The following is an 8,701-nucleotide window of genomic DNA, read 5'->3' on the forward strand; positions in this document are numbered from 1 at the left end:
ATATATATAAATATATATACTATAATTTCAACTTTTGTTTGTTACACTCCAGGAAATCTCCCCTGACCAAAAAGTTAGTAAGTAACCCAGTCGCTCACACTAATCCTCTATAAAGCAATAACCTTTGACAAAGAATTAGAGAGATTCTTGTACATTATAGTATCCTAAACTTTACTGTAAGCATTTAAGGAATCACCTCCTATCCTCACTGTAAACAGAGCTGTAACTAGACTACATATTTCATAAGCCTTTCTCTTGGTGTTAGTGATGTGATGTGCTCTAAGAAAAGTGTACTCTCTACCCGGCCTGCTCTCTGACACACCTTCTATGCCAAAGCTGACCCCTGTCATCTCATTTTCATAGCTGAGAAGTACAGACCCCAAAGAAATGCAAAATGACTGAGTGGGTTGAGAAGATTGCTTTCATGTCCTTTCTGTAGAGATGGCACTTCATTTACAAACCTTTAGAAACAATTATCACCTTCTCCCTAAAGACAACCCTTCCCTGCCTTTCTTCAGAGCTTTGATGGTCTCCTCTATCTTTGATATACTATTTAGTTTGTAAATGCATCAACATTGGTGTCAGCTAAGTCTTCATAAGCTACCGTATCTAACTTTGTCTATGAAAATAACCTGGGCGCTATATTTCTTTTTTGTTGTTTTGATTTTTTGTTTGTTTGTTTTTGGGTTTGGGGGATTTTTAATTTTTTTCTTTTGAGACAGGGTTTTGCCGTAGGCCCAACTCACCTGGAACTCACTCACTGTGTAGATCAGCCTGGCCTCAGTCTCACAGAGATCCGCCTTTGCCTGCCAAGTTGTGGGACTGAAAACACGTGTTACCACACCCGGCCTGAGTTATATTTCCAAATAACCAATTGTTTTCCATCCCCACTGTTCTGAAATAGTTTTATTAGATTTGTAATGAGCTCAAATTTGGCAGACCAAATGTTCATATTTTCAATTATCAACCTGTTTGACTCTTACTAACACAATAGTTTACATTTATGATTCTAACGTTTTATGCTTACAAGGGAACATACGACTGGTCCCAATTTGTGGAATCTACCAGTCCTGACACTTAGCCTCACGAATGGCTGTGACTACAAGTGGACACCACTAGGCCGGGCACATTCTAACATCAAAGTTCCTCCCATTCCTCACATTTGCTGGTTTATCTCTTGTCTAACTGGATGTGCTCTATAGCTAGGCATGGCAATGACACAGCTGTCATCTCAGCAGTTAAGAGGCAAAGCCAGGAGGGTCAGGAATTCAACAAAGTCCTTCACAACAAAGCCAGGTAAGGCCAGCCTGGATCACAAGAGATGCTATCTCAAACTCAACCCCCTAAATGAACTATGTCTATTTCATTTCTTTAGAATAATGTCACATGTATCACCATATTTAACACCCATGGAGGTGTTGCCCTTGTCGTCCTGGTATTATCATATGAATGCTCTCAGGATAATTTCATGAGTGCTTCTTGTCACAGTGGTGTGGCCACCCTCGAGCCTTGACCCCTTTGTTTTTCCTCTCTCCTGAGTTCCTAACCCAGTTACCATCTGGATACCTGTAATTCATTAAACACCACTGAACCCAGACTTCATGTATGAAATATGTAATGTCCTATATTCAAATTTATATCTAACATACGTGTATGAGATGGATAATATCTACTATGAATTATTTTATGATATATAGTTAGGTAAGTGGGTAATTACGACATTTATAAATTTAGGAAACACAGTCTATGTGCTGGATAGCTTTAGTGTCAACTTGACACACCTGGGTTGAGGGAGCTTCAATTGGGAAAATGCCTCTATTGGACTGGCCTGTGGCCATGTCTGAAGGGCATCTTCTTGATGAGTGATGTGGGAGGGCCCAGCCCACTGTGGGTGGTGCTACCATTTATAAATTTAGGAAACATAGTCTATTATTGGGAAACTAGATTATTCCAAAGTTTATTTTTATCTTCTATAAAGTAAAATGGAGGAATTGTATCTCTAAGTTTACAACCATTTTGAAGTATTTTTAAATTACAAAAATTTACGTATGTGTTGTGTATTTGTGTGTGTCTGTGTGTAAGTGTATATGTATGAGTACAATGCCCATGGAAGTCAGAAGGTATGCTAGATCCCCTGAAACTGGTCTTACAGGTAGTTGTGACCCCACAGACATGGATGCTTGGATTCGAACTTGGGTCCTTTGAAAGAGTAGTACTTACTCATAATGGCTGAGCCCTTTCTCCAGTCCCTGTTCACAGCTGCTTGTATAAATAGCTTAAGTTAATATTCATGTTTTACTAAGAGGAAACGCATTGACGCTGTTCCATGACTCACAATGAAGATTTTGTCGACAATAGGATGTTCACATATTTTTTATTTATTTTAATGTTTTCTGTTATATGGTTTATAAACTAAGTGTATAAGTAGAGAACAAACATATTTTGAGCTATAAGCAGAATACATTTGCATCTCATTGACATAATAAAGTCAGGTCTTAGTGTGCACTAATGAACTAGTTTGAAAAGCATGCCAGTGCTTTTGGAAACGCACCGGTGAAAGGTTAAGTTGCGGTTTAACTTGTAGATCTTTGTTAGCTTCTTAAATTACCAGCTTTCTGAGGACATTGCTTGTTTTCCAGGTTTGTGCAAAAACAAATGCTATAAAGAGATGAATTGGCTCAGTGTCTAGACAATCTGTCCAAAGCTTTCAAATTTATCACTGTTAATGCAGCATAATGTTGAACCTTGATGTATTCTTTATACATGAGCACCTATGTTTCCTTAGCTGGGAATGGTGCTAAAATAGTAGCATGTCTTTTATTTTCTCTGAATGCTGTAGTAACAATAAATAAGATAATAGGCTTGGAAACAAGTTGACCTCTTCAGGACACAGATACTTTACCATTTGGTAAACTTATTTGACAGGAAAGTGTCCATGTGTTTGCTGATTTTTTTTCAGTTTATATATCATGCCTATCCACTGTTAAGATGAGACAGCTGGCATCCTTGCTTCTCCTTTGTTTTGAAGGAGACAAACTGTTTCTTTTAATTGCCATAATATATCTTTAGTGAGAAAGGGGGGAGGGGGCGTACAGATGGATAGAGGCTTACCGGAGTTGTTTTTAAATTGTTCAATAAAATATAAATGATTACTAGTTCTGTTCTATTGTGACTCATACTCAAGAGAATAGAGAGATCAAGAATGATGCAACATTACTAGTTGGAAAAAATACCATGCAAAGGGGTGGGTGTATGCAAGAATGATCTTGTGGGAATTTCCACAAGAAATTTAGTTACTAAATCTTCCAACTCTCTTTAGCTCATGCTAACTACTGAACTTGATCTTATACTGTGGCAAAAACGATGAATGTAGCCATCCAGGACCAACCTAGAAAAGTTATGGACTGATTTGATAAGAGCAAATAAATGTGGGGAAGACAAATGTGCTTCTTTGTGGAATGAATATAATTATGGGAATTACAGAAAAGGCATGCTTTCTCTGACTTGATATAATGTGAGACAGTAAACATCACCAAGGTAAAAATCATATTCACCTACATCCTGAAACCCCTCACCGTCTAGTTGAATAGCAGCAGTTAGATTTAAATCATGCTTCCTTTTGAATATCCAGTAAAACACAGCACATCATAAAATAGAGACAAACCCATTATATGGGTAGAGTCAAGAAAAGAAAGTCATCCCTACTTTTTCCTTATTTTAAAATATTTGCTTTAACTCCTTAGTCATACACATGTTCTCAGTGTGCCTGCCTTTCAAAGGATCAAGCAATCCTTTACTACTCAGAGTGATGAGTTTAAGTTGCATTGTTCTAAGTTGAATTTTCTATGTCTACATGAATAGCTAAACAACACTGATATCTATCCACATTGGTCACTATGAACTCATTTAGTTCATAAATCGTGGAAACTCCTTCTTTGTTAGAAAAAGAGTTATATGTATTTTGCCCAGCAGAGTTTTCCTATTTCAGTATCAGATAACTCAACTTAAAATGGGACAAGATTAGGTTTTTTAGGGTTTTAGGCCCTGTACCCCCAGCTGGCCTGGAACTCACTATGTAAACCAGGCTGGCCTTGAACTTACAGATCTGCCTGCCTCTGCCTCCCAGGTGCTGGGAATATAGGCATGCGCCACCAAGTCACCTTAGTTGTTTTCTTTTCTTTTTTTCTTTTTTTTTTCTTTTTTTAAGAATGGAAGTTTAAGGGCGCTAATGAGATGACTCAGCAGTTAAGACCATCTGCTACTCTTAGTAAGGAACTGGGTTTGATTCCCAGCTCCCACATGGTAACTAATAACTGTCTGTAGCTTCAGTTGCAGGGGATCCAATGCCCTTTTGGGCTTCTACAGGTATTACATGCACAAGGTGCACTTACATACATGCAGGCAAAGCACTCACACACATAAAATAAAAATAAACTAAAAATATATTAAAAATTTAAATGGGAATTAAAGTATTATTTCAATGAAAAACATGCAAGATGAAAGCATAAGAGGAAGGATTCAGTCTTCCAATTTAATGGCTCTATACAATAGTGGAAAAACATAAAGGAAATACCAGCGTGCTAGGAAATGTCCTTAAAATAACTGAATACTAACAGAAAATTTTAACAAGTATTTATTTATTCTAATAGTAACTAATTTTGATTACTTAAATAAGACGTTTGTTCAAAAGTTTCTTCTTTAAAGCTGTCACTTATAAATTTATTAGTCATATCTGGAAAACAGTAAAGGAAAAACTAATCATATACTTGAGAATTCCAGCCAAGCGAGGTGGTGCATGCCTTTAATGCCAACATTTGGGAGGCAGAGACGGGCATAATTCCATGAATTAAAAGAAAGCTTGATCTAAATACTGAGTTTCAGGTTAGCCAGGGGTATATAGTGAGACTTTGTCTCCAAAAATATAGACAAAAATAAAAAACAAAGGAAAGGCCAGGTGTGATGGCACCCACCTTTAATCCCAGCACTCAGGAGGCAGAGACAGGCAGACCTCTGCGAGATCAAAGCCAGCCTGGTTTTCATAGTAAGTTCTGGGCTAATTGGAGTTACAGGGAGATCCTGTCTCAAAAATACCAAATAAATAAATAAATAAATAAATAAATAAATAAATAAATAAATTCCAAACCACCTTAATACGTCCTTAAAATGTACAGTACATTTAATTTTTCCTTGCATTTCAAATTTGCATTCTTTATCATACTCACGTGTTGATGCAGAGGCATGATTTGGAGATTTTAAACTTCAGAACAGGGGACAAAGCTACCGAGTCTCAGTGCCACCTAGCGCACTGATCCCAGGTGAATTTGGTATTTTGGAATTTATAGGTTGCATATAAGACAAACTCATTACCACCGGAAAACAAAATTGAAGTTGCACATTAATATTATGTACACAAATTCCCAAGGTCTATGTTGCTGTGCTTCCTTACTCTTCATCTGTGACCATGTTTCTTGGATTGTAATGTAATTTCTTCTGCTCCATCTCTGTGATGACATTAAGATCAAGGACATAATGTTCAGGAGCATGTGTAAAGATGGAATAACATTACAATTTTTAGCCCTACTGGAACTGTTCTGTGTATTTTATGCACAAAAGAAGAAAATTGCTCAACTCTGTTCTACAATCAAATTGTTGTTTTTTCTTTGTGTGTTTGTTTCTTTGTTTTGTCAGACAGGATCTCAGGTAGCCTAGGTTGTCCTCAAACTCACTCTGTAGTCCATGCTTGCTGGAACTCATGATCCTCACGTTTCCACGCACTAGGTTCTGGGATTGCGGGTTTGTGTCACCAAATCCAGTTTATGCAGTGCTAGGGATCAAATTTGGGGTCTTGTACTTGGTAGGCAGGCATTTTATCAACCAAGCTACATCTGTACCCCTGAGTCAGATTGTTAAGGAAGTCTCACATCTGTGTCATATAACTACAACCTCAAAATGAGGAATATCTATTGCAAGTCCTCATGAATTCCTGGAGGCTACTGCTGCTAGAATAAACATTGCTGATCCTGGAGGCATAGGACTGACTGTCTGTAATCCTAGGTACTCAGATGGCTGAGGCAGGAGGATCACAAATTCAAGATCAACCAGGACTACAAAACAAGTTAAATTCTAGTCTTAGCAAATTAGTGAGATTTTGTCTTTAAATAAAATAGTATAAAAAGGGAACTGAGACTGTGTCTCAGTGGTAGAGCACTGGCCAAGCATGTCATAAGACCTGGATTTGATCCCTGATAGTAGAAAACAAACCAAATGACTCTTGTCTTAGTCAACTCATCATTAAGACTAACTGGATCCCAAGTATGAGTTTTAGGAACTCTTAACTGCATAGATACATATGCTGTTGTATGATGTGGATGTGTGTGTGTGTAGTAATTACTAAGAGCTAACATTTGTCTTTAATCTCTGGTATGCTGGTTCAATTGTCATTATGGTATTTTTTTGAACTATACCTTGGTTCTTTGGGAAATTTCTCTTTCAAACAACATTTTTCCAGACATATGTTCTTGCTATCTTTCTATAAAAGCAACAGTATTTTTTATGCTGTTTTTATTATGATATGTTGTGTTACTTAGGCTAGTCTCTCGTTCCAAAGACAAGTGTCTAGCTTATTCCCCAGGTTTCAATTAAAATATTATGTACATATTTTGTGGTTTTGCTAGATACATTTGAAGATTCCTATCTCTAGCTTCTCTGAATTTATAAATTGGGTCAAATGCTGAAATGTTTTTCTATATGAATTTTTGGTGCTTATATAAAAAACATAAATGGTTTAAACTCTACAACAAAATATAAATTGCAAGATATTTTCTTTCTATGCCAAACCAAGAATTTTACTGATGAAAAACTTTTTGGCTAGGACATAAAAATGGTTAGCTGTTGCAATTTTGGGCTCATTCACGTATGATTGCACACGTTACAGGTCCCTGAGAGGCAGGGTGTGGGTAAAGGGTGTGAGGTGTCAAATGTACAAACTGCAGAGCATTTCCACGAATTGGGAGATGATGACGACATAGTTTTACTCTTTCCCTAGAAGAGAATTGTAACTGAAAATATTTGAGAAATTAACCTTTACCTTAACCTTATAACTACAAACCACAGGATTAAGCCTCAAATTTTGATGCACTCCTCCATTGTGGAAAACAGCAATTCCACAATGAATGTATGAATTTACTACTGTTATTCTGCTAAATAGACATGATACTAACATTTTTCCTACTTATGCATTGTTCTATCCATAGATTAATTCATCTCTCATCTCTCACAGCAGACGGTGATAAACACAGAGACCCACAACTGGTCAGTGTACAGAAGATAAGAGACTTCAATCCTTGGTCCTAGATGGCATATTTATATCCCACCTTCTGCTTCTAAGGCTTGGGGATCATTGTAAACAAGGGACAGAAAGATTGCAAGGGCCAGAGGTCGTGGAAGACCACAACGAAACAGTCTTTTCCAGACAGCAGAGCTGATGTACATATGAGCTGAGAGTAATTGTGACAACGTGCACAAGTCCTATATAAACTCAAGCCAGACAAAATCCCAGCATGGATAATGGGATGGGCAAGGATCCTCAACTGTATCTGAGGAACTACTAGCAACTGATCATTACTGGGACAAGGAAGAGTCGGGTTTTTTAAGCGTGTGATGCCAGGTAAGCTGACCAGGCTTCAGGGGACAGACCCGCATCAAAGAGCATCAGGGAAACAAATTGGACGCAGTGAACATTAAAAAGTAATAATTAAGGACCTGAAATTCTCAAAGAAACAATAAAAATTTAAAAATGAGGAAAAATTGGAAAAAAATATATATGGGAAGATTATGCTTCCAATTTATATAAATATGCATATATATATATCAAATGCAAATAAGTTCAGCCATACAAAATTGGGCCCTAGTTCTGTTATTAAATTTATTTAATTTACTCAATCTCTATCAGTTCTAAATGTGGTTATTTTGGGTAACCTTGACGAAGTTTCTGAACTTCCTTGTCTTCTAAATTAGAACACCAAAGTCTTACCAATTATCACTCATTTTTAAAATAAGTAGGAAGTTGGCCAATACCATAGGCCTGTAATAGGACCCCATTTTAAGCTCATCAGCAACATGTGTCCTTGGGGAATCTCAGGAACTAGCTGTCCTTAGTCATACTTTATTAAGCTTAAGGGAGTCCAGGGCTGTCCCCATAGTGAGGACAGCATGCTGTGAGGCATGACAGTCATGCCAGGAGAAGGACGATATCGTCAAAGCTCTACGAACATCAGTGGCTGCTCTCCCTGTTCTATGTAACATAGATATGTCTTCACAACTCCACGGACCATTACCACATATTTAGAAATCATGTGGGTGCCCTAAAGTACATTTCAAATTTAGGAAATAGACATAAAATCTCCAGAACAAAAATATACAAATACAAAACCTCATGCTGTGACTCTGCTAAACATCCAGAATGTAAAATGATTATGCTTCTGAGTAAATGAGCAAATATGTACACTATTCCCAAGATTGACATGTGAGAACAAAACTAGATACGCTAGTGTGCTGGATAGCTTTAGTGTCAACTTGACACACCTGGGTTGAGGGAGCCTCAATCGGGGAATTGCCTCTATTGGACTGGCCTGTGGCCATGTCTGAAGGGCATCTTCTTGATGAGTGATGTGGGAGGGCCCAGCCCACTGTGGGTGGTGTC

This window comes from Nannospalax galili, unplaced genomic scaffold (assembly GCF_000622305.1).
Source record: "Nannospalax galili isolate Female #2095 unplaced genomic scaffold, S.galili_v1.0 scaffold1064, whole genome shotgun sequence".
NCBI classification, from domain to species: Eukaryota; Metazoa; Chordata; class Mammalia; order Rodentia; family Spalacidae; genus Nannospalax; species Nannospalax galili.